Genomic DNA, 15,896 nt, shown 5'->3' with positions numbered 1-15,896 from the left:
ATTAAGAAAGACTCTGAAGCTTTTGGTTCGATCAGCTAGAAAAAGCATCTACCACTAGTTAGCATGATACATATTTGCTTGTGCTTTACCTTCTTCCACTAGTGGCTTGAAAGATCAGCGGTTTTCTCTTTATTCCTAGAAACCAGAAGAATACCTGGTGTGTCATAGACTTTCAATAATTAGTTGTTGAATGAATATAAATGTGTAAGTATTTCCGTGGCACAGATTTCACAGAGGTGAAGTTATATGGAGTCAAAGAGAAGGTACACATTTAATTTTGATATATTTGAAACTAACCCCTAGAATGGATTTGCCACGTCCGTTCCACTAACTGTATATGAGAATGCCAAGGGTTCGAATGAATGGGCAGTTTGGTAGGCACAATAATGCCACTCCCTGCACCACATGCACCTGAAAGATGTTCATCGATTGCACCGTACACACTATAAAGATGGTCAGGTCCTAACGCCCAGAACTTGTTACTAGGTTACCTTACATGGCCAAAAGGACTTGGATGTTGTGATTAAGGGTAAAGACCTTGGGCTGGGAAGAGGCTGTGGTCAGAGTGATGTGAGAACAGAAAATAGAAATACGGCCAGAGAGAGATGATATTGCCTGCTTTGAAGACAGAGGAATTTGCCTACTCCAGTCAAGCAGGAGTAATGGGGAGGGGCGAAGAGGAGGGGCAGGGGCGGTGTGGAGAGGCAAACCAACTGAGTAGCAATATTGAAGGTTGCCATTCAAGTTGGCGGAAACAAACTGAGGAACAGTTTTTAAGTACTGGTAGGCCTAACATTTAATTTTAGATCATTTGTGTTGCGTTGATATAAACCTTATGCCTTTCCCTGAATCTTCAGTAACGTGTGCTATTGATGAAATGCCTCTTAAGAAATCAAAGAAAAATGACTGACCACCACGCTTGAATAAGTGTAGAACTGGACAAAAGGAAGGACTGCATGAGTTGCTATTGAGATTCTCCTCATGCCAGGAATCGGAGAGTGAAGTGAGACGCACAAGAGTGAGTCTTCAGAAGCATAGATATGCTGGGAAAGATGTGGCATGAGGGAAAGGTTGAAGTGTCACTAATTTTAAAATTGGAATCAGGGACATGAGGGAGAGAGAATATAAAACATCTTAGTAAGGTGAATTCGTTCCTCTATTGATTGACTCTGTGTCCTGGGAAATATTAAAGCATCAAAATCCAGATATGTAAGAAAAGAAGGATCTTTGGAGAGGGTGGGCAGTGGGAGAAATTGTAGACACAAGGTAGGGACCATAGAGAAACTTCACTCCTCTCATAGGTAGGAGAGGACGCCATGAGCCATTGATCATCCCTTATACCAGACTGCAGTATGTCAAGGAACTGGGTCCAAGGGCCCAGCTGTGACCTCTACAGAAAACTTGCCATTTCTGCTTAGAAAATTATTTGGTTTTTTTTACGCTTATTTGCTTTAAAACACAATGAAATCAATATGAAACATCTTCCAGGACTTTGATTCTCAATGAGCTACTTTTATGGTGCAAGTATTTAGCTCTGTGCACCTGAGTTCAAGCTAATTGAACCTAAACTATGGAGGACAAATAAAATTATCTGGAAATTCTGAGCACATTTCCTGAACAATCTTGCCAATAAGGAATAAGGTTCGCTGGCAATCAGGTAAGAGTCTAACCATTATCAATAGGTGACAAGTAATTAACATGGCGTTTTGGCTAAGGAGTAGCAGAAGGATTTAGCTTCTCTCCAAATAATTTTCATTTCACTCACTATACAATCCCCTGATATCCTGGTATTAAATCCTGGAACCCTAAAGTTAAGATCAAGCCTACAGATCTATCCAGTGCACACACACGTTGCATAAGGAAGCTGGCACCTAAAAACATTGATTAAATAGGCTGAAATACTCAAATATGATCCCCAGAGGTTATTGACTATATAGCTCCCTGTAGTCCAGTCTTTGGGGCTTAATCAACACATCCTGGTTTGAATGTAGACCACAGACTGGAGTCTGCTCCTGCTTCATGATACTTGGCGTAGCATAAGAGCCCCTGGGAGTATGACCTATTAACAGAGCCCTTTAGGGAAGTGGGTTAAGTATCTTTAGTCCACAGAATGTTTTTGAATGCCACAATATTCGTTGCATACTTTATGGTATTAATTTGCCTTCAAATGCAAATCATCTTTCTTCTCAGTGATTTTCTCCAATCCTGCATTGTTATTTGGTTAGAATGCTTATTTCCCTTATCTGGTTCATTTATATAATCAAGGGGCAAAGTATTTTATGTTTTAATAAATAGCTAATTATATTTTGGTCTCAGCCTGAAGTTAAGTGATGAGATTTTTGCTCTTTTGTAAGTTGGATATTGCCTTCCAGTTTTCATGGCTTACTTAGCTCGAAGTTTGGCAAAGGGATATATATATCTCTCCCCAGTTGTAGTGAAAGGCAGGTTTATATATTGATCAAAGTGTGATACACCGAAAGGGTCACTGCTACTTTGGTGTATATGGCACACTTAGAAATACGTTCTTCATTTAGCAGATACTTCTTGCCCAATTACACGGGTTCTGGGCACTTGGAAAGATAGTAAAATGAAGTTTCTCATCCTCAAGGGCTTTCGCCATATAATAGGGGAGAAAAGAAAGTTAACCAATGACTATTCTATAAAGGATAGTGACTGAGTCAGAAGAATTCATAGGAGAGCAAGTTCACTCTTGGCTGAGGGCAGGGAGGTGGCCAGGTCGATGCCAGAGTTGGGGAGCACGAGCTGCTCCCCACTTACTCCACTGGCCAGATGCTCTAAGGCAGGGCACACCTTACACAGCTGCACCCCGCAGTCTTGACTTGAGGTGATTACATATGCCTTTATGTAAAGAGCAGTTTTGAGCTGATTGAAAGGACTGTACAAGTTTTGGAAGTGAAAGAAAGGCTTGGGGATCCCTGGGTGGCGCAGTGGTTTGGCGCCTGCCTTTGGCCCAGGGCGTGATCCTGGAGACCCGGGATCGAGTCCCACATCGGGCTCCCGGTGCATGGAGCCTGCTTCTCCCTCTGCCTGTGTCTCTGCCTCTCTCTCTCTCTTTGTGACTATCATAAGTAAATAAAAATTAAGAAAAAAATTTAAAAAAATCTTTAAAAAAAAAAATGAAAGAAAGGCTTGAAAATGTAGTTTAAGGCCAACTGGAGAGGGCCGTGAACCTTAGGCAAAGAAGTATTATCTTAAACTTTTTAAAATTACCAATATCTCTCTCTCTCTCTCTCTCTCTCTCATCTATCTGTAATCTATATTACAAAAACTTAAGCAAAACTGAAACATTGCCTGTCCCTTCCATCTTCCGAATCTCATGGCCCTACCCCCTTTCTCAGAGCTAATCATGCGATTCCGTTCGGACACTCACCCACACACACATCCCTGCAGAGTATATACCTATACATGCGTGTGCGTACAGTCGTGATTCTGTAATTTAAAAAATCAACAATTTATCTTTGCTACATTTCTAGGTCATTATATCCATATCAGTTTCATTTTTTTTCTGTTAAAATTTACATAAGCAACCCACAAATACGTTCTTTGTAAGATTTGTAGAATAATAAATACACGAGTGAACTATTAATGTCCCTCTTACCCACTCTCATCTTCCCACTGCTGACAATGTCCTGTCGGTGTCCCAACTGCTGGCTGTGTCTTGGTGTGTATCTTTCCAGAGCCTTTTAAATTAACATACAAAACAGGGGCACCCGGGTGGTATCGGACTCTTGGTTTCTGCTCAGGTCATGATCTTTTTTTTTTTTTTTTAAATTTTATTTATTCATGAGAGACACAGAGAGAGAGAGAGAGAGGCAGAGACACAGGCAGAGGGAGAAGCAGGATCCCTGCGGGGAGCATGACGTGGGACTCGATCCCAGGATCACGACCTGAGCCACCAGGTGCCCTGCTCGGGTCATGATCTAATGGATCTTGAGGTCAAGCCTTTCAGCAGGCTCGGTGCTCAGAGGGGAGTCTGTTTGAGATTCTCTCCCTCTGTCTCTCCCTCCCTCTCCCCCTCAAATAAACTTTAAAATATTAACATACAGAACAAGTCCAGTAGACCCTCAAACAATGTGGGGGTTAGATGCACTGACCCCCGACAACCTAAAATCTAAGTACAACTTTGACTTCAAAAACTTCACTGCAACAGCCTACTGTTGACCAGAAGACTGATAACAGTTGGTTAACTCATATTTTGTAGGTTATTTGTATCACACACTGTATTTTTACAATAAGGCTCAAGAGAAAATGTTGGTAAGTATTCTTGGCGCTCTGGAGGCAGTCCTGAGGCAGTAGTCTGCTGTCTTTCTGGTGTTGGCCTCACTGAAATCAATTCTTTTTTTTTCCTCTACCAAAAAAAAAAAAAAAAAAAAAAAAAAAAAAGCTCGTTTTCTTAAAGCACTACCTGTTATTATCAATCTGTAATAAATTTGCCAGTCAGATAGGCAAAAACAGTATTTCATTTTTGTTTTTGATTTGCTTTTCTCTGATTGTTGATGAGATAGAACATCTTTAAAAATTTTAATGGAAAATCACAGTTTTGTGCGAGTGAATTGCCTGAAATTTCTATGTACAATATACATCTATATATGCACATTTCTTTTTTTTTTGCACATTTCTTTTAAATATTTTATTTATTTATCTATTGGAGACACACACAGAGAGAGAGGCAGAGTCACAGGCAGAGGGAGAAGCAGGTTCCCCACAGGGAGCCCGATGTGGGACTCGATCCCAGGACCCCGGGGTTACACCCTGAGCCCAGGGCAGACGCTCAACTGCTGAGCCCCCCAGGTGTCCCAATACATACACATTTTTTTTTAATGAGAGTATTTGATTTTCTTATTAAAAAATGCCTTGCATGATCTGGCTATTGGTGTTTATTATATATCTTACAAATATTTTCTCTCTGTCACTTGTGTTTTAATTTAGTTGGTGGTGTCTCCTGTCATGTAAGTTTTTATTTTTATTGGGACAAATCAGTCTATTTTTTTCTTAATGTTTTCTGGAATCGTAATAGCTTTCTACTTCAATATTTGGGAAAAAAAATCCCTTTATAGATATTTAGGTGTTTTAAATAATTTTTTAAAAAGATTTTTAAGTTTCTTTGAGAGAGAGCTTGCATGCATGAGGTGGGGAGGGACAGAGGGAGAAAGAGAGTCCCAAGCAGACTCCACGCTGGGCATGGAGCCCCATGTGGGGCTCAATCCCATGATCCTGAGATCACAACCAGAGCAGAAACCAAGAGTCAGTCAACCAACTGTGCCCCCCAGGTGTCGTTAGGGGTTTTTATAATTTTCAGTACATTTATATCTTTAATGTGTTTAGCATATGTCATGAGGTAGGGCTAATACTCTATTTTTTTTACCAAACATTGATTTTTCCAAACTTTCTCTGAAACTTCACATTTTCCAATTATACTAACACTTTTTATTGAATAGACCATCTTCTCTCTACTAATATGAAATGCTACCTATATTACAGGCTAAGTTTCCATCTATAGGTCTGCAGATCCTTTCTTGAGCTCTATTTTCTACTGTTTATTTTTGTGCATACACAACATCCTGCAATTATTATGACTATTAAATTACCATTCCAAGTTCTTCATTTTTGTTCTTCTTTTGAAGAATTTATGGACTCATATCTTCAGAGGTAGAAGAATCTAGTGGCTAAAAGCAGAGACTCTGGGTCAGATCCGCTGTGATCAGAGGTAATGCTTTACCTCTTGCCCATTTGGTGGTATTGGACAAATCATTTGGCTCCTTTATGATTTTTAAAAGAATTTATTTGAGAGAAAGAGGAAAGGAGAGAGAGCATGAATGAGGACGGAGCTGGGGGGATGGAGAGAGAGAGAGAAAATCCCAAAGCCTACTGCCTGCCAAGCACGGAGCCTGTTGGGGGACTTGATCCCACGACCCTGAGATCATGACCTGAGCCAAAACCAAGAGTCAGATGCTTAACTGACTGAGCCACCCAGGTGCTCCGTAGCTTCTTTAATCTCAATTTCCTCATTTGTAATGATGATAATATTGTTACAATGAGGATTATGAGATAATTTGTGACACTGCATGGAAAATATTAAATAATCAGAAATTTTAGCCATTGTTTTTATTATCATGCTTTTTCTTTACCATATCAATTTAAGAACAAGCTTATCATTTTTTCTAAAAAATCTTCCTGTGATTTTTTATTGTAATTGCTTTGACTTTGACAATTATAATGGGAGAATTGCATCTTTGTAACATTATCTTCTCCCATCTGGAACTTTTATATTTTTCCATTTATTAAATTTTCAATAATACCTTTTAGAAGATTTTATAATTTGATATATATTTATAGATATTTTTGTTATATTTTTCCTACACATTTTATGGGTTTTGTTGCAATTGTGAACAGGATCCTTCTGCATATTCTAGTTAGGAACTTAATATTGTATATTATGCAATGTTTCCTATATGCAGATTTTAATGAAGTCTGTATTGTTCACCAATGCCTTGTAAAATAGATGTTTTTTTGTTTTTGTTTTTGTTTTTTTTAATGAGGAGGTCAATGAAATGCTTCATTCTACTTTCAGGTCAGAATGAAGTGAATTCAGAAATGGTCCATGAAAAGGCAGTAACATTTGTATAACACATGGGGGAAAAATTTCCTATTTTCTTAAAAATTAATGAAATCCAGAGCAAATGTTAACAACAAACTAAATATAAAAATTTAAATCTCCATTGATATATTATTTTAATTATTATTTTTTAACCTTGCATTTTTTTTAATCTTGCATTTTGAAATAACTATAGACTCATGGAAAGTTACCACAAAATAGTACAGACTCTCACACATGTCCCCTTCTCCCAGCTGCCCGCAGTGGTTTCATTTCATATTGTTCTAGTACAATATTGACATTGGTACCTTACTGTTAACTAGTCTATTAAATGCTAACTAAGCTATTAAAATTACTGTTAACTAGACTATCAAAATTAACTGAACTATTAACCAGACTACTAACTCATCTGGTTAAATAAACCAGACTTAATTTACCCATCACCAGTTTTAACCTGCATTCATTTGTGGGTGTAGCTCTGTGCAGTTTAATCCCAGGTATGGGTTCATGTAGCCGTCGCCAGAGTTAAGATGAGAACTATTCCAACTGTTCCACAGAAGAATTTCATCACGCTACTTCTTGGTATTTGCTGCCCCCATTCATACCTCTGCCCTTTGGAAACTATTAATCAGTTCTCTATTGCTATAGTTCTGACATTCTGAGAATATATTAGGAATGGAATCATACAATATATACAACTTTTTGAAGTCAGCTTTTTTTTTTTCCAGCCAGTATAATGTCCTGGGAGACCTTTTAGGTTGTCATGGGTATCTATATATAGTCCCTTCTTTTCTATTGATAAATAACACTCCATTCTACGGATGCACCAAAGTTCATTCAACAGTTTGCCCATTGAAGAACATTTGGGTTCTTTAGTACTTTGCTGTTACAAATAAAACTGTTATGAACATTCATGGGTCATTTTTCGTGTGAACGTAGATTTTCATTTCTAGCTTTATGTTTGAGCTCTAAAGTAGTAAAATTCACTTCTCTTCAAAATTAATACTTAAACTATTACTCATATCATTTCTGACACCAAATATGTGTGTGTTTTCCCCCTTATATCAACCTATTCTCTGAGTCTCTGGACACCAGTTGGGTGCCCAACAATTCAGTTCTGACACCGTCTACCTGGAATCAGTTTCAGATCCCACGAGTTGAGGTTCCACAAGACTCCCCCAATTTAGATGCCATTCACAAATCCCAGGCTACCTGTACTTTTGAGTAACTAGCTGTAGATCGTAGGTTTCCATAACCCCCTCCTCAGATGTGATAATTTGCTAGGATGTGTCGAAGAACTCAGGAAGACACTTTATTTACTACTACCAGTGCATCCCCAAAGCACGCAACACAGGAACAGTCAAATGGAAAAGATACACTGGGCAGGGTGTGGAGAGGGGGGTTGGGTGCCCTCTCTGGACATACCACTCTCCCGGCACCTCCGTGTGTTCACCACCCTGGGAGCTCTCTGAACCCCATTGTTTAGGGACTTTATGGGCATTTCATTCCATAGGCATGGCCGATTGAGGTTTCTTGTGACATTTCTATTTTCTTTAAGTCCATCAGTAGCACATTGAAATAGTACTTGTGGGAAGCCTTCTACAAAGGGAAAACTGTTCTTTTAAAATTGTTTTTTGGGTGCTTGTGCAAAACTGCACCGTGTGAAAATGAAGGGAGTCATTGATTTACTTCATCTGCAGAGCGTTGCACTTTCTTATGGTGGAGAAGAGGTACCATTAGGTGATACTGAGGAGGGAAATGGCTCAAGCCCCACGGGGGCACGGCCCTACTCTGAATCTAATCTTCCGGCGGGTGACAGTAGGAATAGCTGAGCCATTTCTGCTCATTGCAAGAAGTCAAATAAACTGAATAGTAAACTAATTTTTCCACTCTGAGTAGTGGATGTGACTCTAGGGCAAGGCTCAAGGCCTTTTGGAGACTCTGCGAGCCCGGTTTCAGGAACGCACACCAGGTGGCACCTGTTTGGAATAGGAATCCAGGCCTGCAGATCCCTCCCTGGCAAAACTCTGCTCTTTGTGACTTTGGTGGCTGGGCTATGCCTACCTTTTCTTGGGTACATTAGCTCTATTTCTTTATCCAATTAAGCTGTCTTCTTCTTCTTCTTTTTCTTTTTTACTGTTCTTCAAAAAGAAAAGTTGTCAAGGAGTCCTTTTGCCTGCAAGCGTCTATGAATCCACCTCTTGATGCACAATTACTCCTTAGAAATTTATTCCAAGATGATACATTTGGGTGGTTGTTAGGATTACCTTCTCTGGCTCGGGCAGCAGCCCCGTGGGCTCCTTATCCCATCATCGACACTTTGGGGGACACGGAAGCTCACAGAATGCCTTGCCCGAGCCTCAGAGTCACCCAGGGCTTCCGTGCCCCCCCCCACCGACTCCACAAACGGAAAGAACCAGCTTCCCCAGGCCTCGGGCTCCAGGAGCGCACCCCGGGGGAGAGCACCCAGCCATCCTTCCCCTCCGAACAGCAAACCGGGACGAAATCACATTTTAGTCCGCCCGTGTGAGGCCCTCGGCGAAGGCGGGACTGAAACCAAGTAAGTTAGGTTTCCTCAGTTCTACTCGTTGCAGGTTCACGCAGGCTGTGGAGAGGACCTGGAAGACGAGAAGTTTCATGAAAACAGCAGCACAGCCCTGGTCACTCACAGTCCTCATTCTCTGCTCCTAGACTGGGCCTCCTGCTGGGCCGCCCGCTGGACCACCTGCTGGGCCTCCTGCTGGGCCACCTGCTGGGCCACCTGCTGGGCCTCCTGCTGGGCCACCTGCTGGGCCACCCGCTGGACTGCTTGCTGAGTCACCAGCTGGGCCACCCGCTGGATCACCCGCTGGGCCTCCTCCTGGACCACCTGCTGGACCACCTGCTGGACCACCTGCTGGACCACCCACTGGGCTACCTGCTGGACCACCCACTGGGCCACCTGCTGGTCTCCCGCTGGGCCACCTGCTGGGCCACCCTCTGGGCCTCCTGCTAGACCACCCGCGGGGCCACCTGCTGGACATCCTCCTGGGCCTCCTGCTGGACCACTTGCTGGACCCTCCGCAGGCCCACCCGAGGCCAGGGAGCCGGGGCCGGGCCAACCACGGGGCCTCTCTGTGTCACTTTCACAAGGTTTCGCTTCTGGCCAAGCAAGAAGGCTGGTCTGTGGCTCGTCTTCCTTCATCATCTCCTGCGACAGGCGCGGCGTTCTTCAGCTGGCAGGACACAGAGGGAGTCGTTAATACTATTCGCTCTTCTACTTCGTCACCTGGCTAGTTTTTTTCACAGTTCCTCCTCGGAGATGGTAAAGAATCATTCATCGTAAAATTCCTCTTTTCTCCTAAAACCAGACCTTACCCCTCTGTTCAGAATGTCTGTATACATCTCCCTAAAACCGCCCCCCCCCCAGTCCCACCAAGAGAGTCCGCTGGAGTTCAAAGGAAGCATTTACATTTTACCTTCGCAAAGCCGCCAGCGGGTGACGATTCGGATGCCAGTGCCTCTAACTTGTGTTCCTGACCTTTCAATGTGGAAGGCCTGTGGCACCTGTGTGACTGTTTAGAACTGCTTCCTGTCATGGAAAATACATGCTATTTGGTGAGATAAACTAGCGAAATAAGGTGAGGGTTTTAAGGAAAAACTCCCGGTGACCAAACTCACATATTTTAAGACTCTATGACATTTCGAAGGACGGGCAGTAACCGAACAACGTGTTGCTCCTGCAGGACACCCGCCTGTTTCTGGCCGTCTCTACCACTCCGGCAATCTTGGCTCTTCTTTCCCAGCCCCACCCTATATGAAATGGTGCTACTCTGCAATAATACTTCAAGAGTTACCCGGATTGTTGACGTCTAAGGAAAAAAAATAAACAACAAGAGAATGAACATTAAGGATTCTCATCAAATAATTAAGGACTATTCTGCTTTTCAAATGAAAATTTAACTAGACACTCACCGGGCTCTAGGGCAACGTGCACCACAGAAACGATTATGACACAGCCGCCCTCGTTAAGGGGGTATAACTCACAAAAAGACAGTTTTAAGACTGTGGTAAGTGTCATGTGAGTCATATGCAGGGCACCGACGAGGGACCCCTAGTTCAGCTTAGAAAACAGTGATATTTTGGTAAAGATTTGTCAGAGATGGTCAAGCGGAAGCAGATTCTTAAAGGATCAGTAGCATTTAGACACACAGGAAAATCTGGAAGGAAAATCTTTTAGGAAATCCTCCCAACTAAGAAAAAAACATCCCCCATGATCAACGAGATATTGATTTGCATTATCACTGAAGCTTGTTAGAAGGAAATTTCTATAAAAGCCAAAGGACCATTGTTACCACTCTGTGGAGGGAACTTGTGTTTATTTGCAGGAACCGTCTTTTTGCTTTTGAGCTTCACCTGGTTGGACCCTATTGCAAGGGAGAAAATATCCCCAGAGCGACAAGCTTGCAAACATTCTACATTTTGGATTAAGGCAGCTGAGTGGTACTTTGTCGAAACTGGGATTTCGGATTCAGATTTCCTTCTGGGCAAGGCGAAAACACACAGAGCTTGTGACAGAGGGATCAACAATTAGGAGACGTTACCTGACTCTGCTAACGCAGCAGAACTAATTCAATGAGTCACCGAAGACTAAATGAGTCACTAAAACGCAACAATTTTCTCAGGAGATCTTGAAGAGCCGCCACAACAGGCCCAAGGACCTCCATGAAAGATTTCCCCCGAAGGAAAGGAGAAAATAGTGATTATAAGCAGAGCAGAAAGTGCCACCTAATGGTTTTTGGTGGAAATACATGAAATGTACTTTCTAAAAGTGAAGAGCTGAATTTATTATTATTATTATTATTATTATTATTATTATTATTATTAAACAGCTGGAATTATTTTTGTTGTTTCCTGACACACATTTTTGAGTTGCCAAAAAAATCAAATAGTACATAGGATGCAAGTGTTTGTAATTTTAAACTCTATTTTTGTTGCAGGTGGCAAGGACAGGGACCTACTCACCTACGGCAGGTGATCCCGGTTCATGGAAAGGATAGTGTCTCAGAAAGTTGGTTCAGGAAACTGAGTCATTGGCTCAAACAGACAGATATCTTAGACAATTGGAACGGTGGCTCTTTGTTCAAAAATGACAGCCCTTCTGGAAGAGCCAAGCCTCGCTTTGCCTGCCTTGCCATCGTATCAGAGGCAGGGCTCATTGTGTCCCGCTCTCAACCCCCAGCAGAGCACGGGCAGCTGGATAGCTATCCTGTGGGCAAAAGACCCAAGATTTCGTCCCTGAAGGAGTGAGCAGCCCCATAGGAAAGATGTCCCTGCACGAAAGCTCGGTTCCCCCAGGTGACCCAGAAGCAGTGGCAGCCAGCCTTGGCCCTCAGACTTCCGTGTGCATTAGGATCACTCGGAGGGATTATTAAGACACAGATGTTTGAACCCAAATTCAGAGTTTCTGAAGACTGGGATTAAGCCCGAGAGTTTGCCTTTTAACAAGTTTCCGGGTACAGCTAGGGACCATATTTTGAGACCCACTAGTGCGGAGAGTAGCCTGCATCAGTTTTTCAGCCTTTCTCTGAAATACGAATGGGCAAAAGAGGATCGCTGTATATTTGGGAGAGGAACTTGAACAATGAAAGAAAAATACAGAAATCTGGTAGGAAACAGAAGAGAATTAAAAAGAGGGTTTTTTTTTGTATGTGTGTGTGTGTCTGTTTTAGAGATTTTATCTATTTATCCATTGGAGACACAGAGAGAGAGGCAGGGACACAGGCAGAGGGAGGAGCAGGCTCCATGCAGGGAGCCCGACGTGGGACTCGATCCCGGGACCCTGGGGTCACGCCCTGAGCCGAAGGCTGATGCTGAACCCCTGAGCCACCCGGGCGCCCCACATCCCTCCAAGAGAATCTCTAGAAAAAAAGAGTTTTCATAGAGGATATGCTCTATTGAACCTTACAAAAGGGAAGGATTATTATAAAAAGTAAATTTTATGAAGAAAAGGAAAACAACTGAGACATTCCAGGAGGTTCGCGCAGGAAGGGAAATATAATCATGTAAAGTTCTTGGCTTCACAAAGTCCTAAAGTACAAACAGAGCTTAGCAATTTCAACCAACGCTTCACATAACTGTGTTGGGAGAAAAGTGGAGACTAGAGAGGAGCACAGATTTAAATGCGCACACGTTGGGGGGGGGCATGAATACGGTTTGGAATAGCTCAATGACAAGTGGCAGCCTAAAATAGTATCCTGAGGTCTGGCATGACCTGACATGACCGCCCACATGGGACCGAGGGGACTTCAGGAGCGTTGGCCCTGGGGCGCCGGGCGGCTCGGCTAGCGGGGCAACCCTTAACTCAGGGCTGTGAGTTCAAGCCCCACGTTGGGTGTGGAGCCCACTTAGTATAAGAAAAAACTAAGGAAAAAAAAGAAGTGTTTTCGTTTAGAAAGTAAAATGGATAGGTGGGGAGGGGTAACAGAAAATAATCGCTTTTCTTTGTGAATCTTTGGATCTTAACTTGGTTTTTGAACCCTATTCACGTGTTACTTTGATAAAAATAAGAAATATTTTGGAAAATAAAAAGCCACGGTAGGCGGAATGGATGACTTGAAGCGTTTCTGGGATGGCAGAACCTGCGTGGGTTCGTCCCTTTGCTAACTGAAGGCGGGGGGACATCGGCATTCCTAAGGGTAGTGTCATGGCCTTGCCCCCAGTCAGACTGGATCCAGAGGAGCAAGCTGGGAAGGGAACCCCGAGCCAGGGGCTCTCGTCCTACATGGGCGCCCGAGTGTGGCATCTGACACCGGCCGCGGCCTGGGGACGCGGTGCCTGACTCTGCCCTCCACGGACACTCACGTGGGTGCGTCCTTGTGTAGGAGACGGTCACCATGTCAGGGTCCCTCAGGCAGGCGAGGGGGACGGGGGGACGGAGCACAGGGGCCCGCTTGTGGCTTAGGCTTCGCAGGTCTTCTGAGTCCGTCCACGTTCACTGGGACCCCCGAGTGGCCCAGCCCGGGAGCAGCTGCCTTGGGCCCAGGCCGTGACCCCAGGGTCCCGGGATCGAGCCCCACGTCGGGAGCCTGCTCCTCCCTCGGCCTGTGTCTCTGCCCCTCTCTCTCTCTCTCTGGGTCTCTCATGAATAAATAAATAAAATCTTTGAAAAGAGCCCAACAGGACAGACGTCCACTGCCACTCTGGGGGGCCGTGGGCCAGCCACAGCCACCCTGAGCGCCAGGACTGGGGTCCAGCAAGGCCCAGCTCGTCCTCGGGCCCAATCCTCCCGGAAGGCTCGGGGCCAAAGTGGCAGCAGGAGAGTTTTCGAGTCACCTGGCGGAGCTTGTTCGTCCCTGTAGAGTTGCTCTTTGAAAAACAACCGGCGGCCGGTGCTCCGACCCCTGCAAGTGTGATGACCCCTGTTCCTCCCTCGCCTGGGCATCACTGAATTAGGCACCTTCGCTTTCGGAGAATTCCTTCTTTACGATTCCCTCTTTATTGTCCCCGTCTCACCCACATAATATGCTTCTGTTACCGCAAATACCGATTCCCGGACACACACATGCAGCAGGTGCGCGAACCCAGGGCACCTGTTCTTCAGTCCACGCCCAGGGCGCAGCGTCCCGCTCGGGCTGCGCGTGTGACACCCGGGCCGGCGGCCTGGTCTACCGCCTGGCTCCACCACCTGCTGGCGAAGCTCCGTCCTTATCTGGGCCTCAGTTTCCTTATGTGTAAGTGAGGAAAATAAGAATATTTACCTTAAATATTTGTTGTGAGGACTACACGTGTTAAGAGACACAGAGCACTCCATCAGCGTTAGCCACTATTCACGTAAGTTTACAAAGAATACAAAATACTATGTATTTTATTGTATTTTATTTTTTAATACTATGTATTTTAAGAGTCCTTCAATCTAGTCATGGAGCATCTCAGAGGAAGAAGCTGCAAGGACAGTTTGTGTATGTGACGCCGTTGCTGCAAACAGGGGGATTTCATTTTCTGAGAATCCTGAAATATGTAGTAAAACACTTTGTAAGGCACTTTTAAGGCTTTTCGCATCTGGGTAATATCTTTTTATTATAAATGTCGAGCCAGTTATAAAATATTTGGTAAAATGCATTTTCTGGCACCCAAGCCGATCTCTGTTTTTCCTCTGCTTCCTAAGACTTAGTGGGTTGAGAGTTTTGATTTCATTTTTTAGTCAATTCATTTAAATGATGACTTGATGCTGCTTCCCTGCATTTCACTGGTTGTTTGAACTGACTGTTTTTTTTTTTTTTTTTGGTCTGTTTGCTGTCAGCTGCCTTGTGTTTGAAATCTGACCTGGGCATGGCACTGTTTTATGGGGCCTGGCTCTCACCGACCCTTGCGAGTGCATGGGGCCAGGCTGCAGAGACCCTGGCGTAGGCGGGATGAGGGCCCTTGGGTGCCAGGGACCTACACACGAGGCACCTTCAGTGCGGGAGCCCGGAGCCCGGTGGAGGCCCAGTGGAAGGGCGAAGGGCTCGGATGTTGCTGGGACTAGAGCTCGCCAAGTCTCGGTTTTCCCTTTTGCAAAATAAGAATAATAACAGGACCCAAGTCACGGGCTGCATTAGGGTAGCGTCGCGCAAGCTTGGCTGCTTACAAGAGTCACTCTCTAAAAGACGGATACCTGCACGCGCCCCCTGACCTCTGATTCAGAGGCGACCACAGGGGACCCGGGCCTCTTCATTTTTAATGTTACTGTAGCTGGTTTTTATAATTGAGCTTTTGGAAACCCTGTCCTAAGGCAGTGGTTCTCCCAGTGATTTCTCGGACTCTCTTCTAAATCAACTAAATCAGAAACGTTGACTTTTTTAATCAGAAAGGAAAACAAAACCCTCCAGGTGGTTGTCGATACTCACGAAAGTTTGAGACCCGCTGGTGTATCTTAAATGAGATGATTTAAGTTTGGTTTACACTGGATAAGCTTAATGAGCTCCTGTCCAAATTAAGTCTAATGATTATTAATAACACCGAGGAGGATCAGGTCAGCTCATAGCCTCTCCAACAATGAGTGAACTGATATTCTAGTTTCCAGGCGTTTCTGCAATTTTTGTCAGCATTATTTTCCATGCAAACCTGGAAAAACTGGCTACAGTTGCCTTGCAGCTTAAGTTCCAGGTTTTGATAAGAGAATTCCTTGGAGACAGACAGGCTGGCTGCCGAGAACATAGGCGGACTTAGGGATTCTCTGTCGGTGAGCTGAACACGTATTTACCGGGCGCTGACCCATGTATGAAAACATTTGGGATCATGCTTGTCCCAAGGTGGTGAG

The sequence above is a fragment of the Vulpes lagopus genome, chromosome 3, assembly GCF_018345385.1.
Source record: "Vulpes lagopus strain Blue_001 chromosome 3, ASM1834538v1, whole genome shotgun sequence".
Classification (NCBI taxonomy): domain Eukaryota; kingdom Metazoa; phylum Chordata; class Mammalia; order Carnivora; family Canidae; genus Vulpes; species Vulpes lagopus.
The sequence above is the reverse complement of the archived record's forward strand: the minus strand, read 5'-3'. Positions refer to the sequence as shown.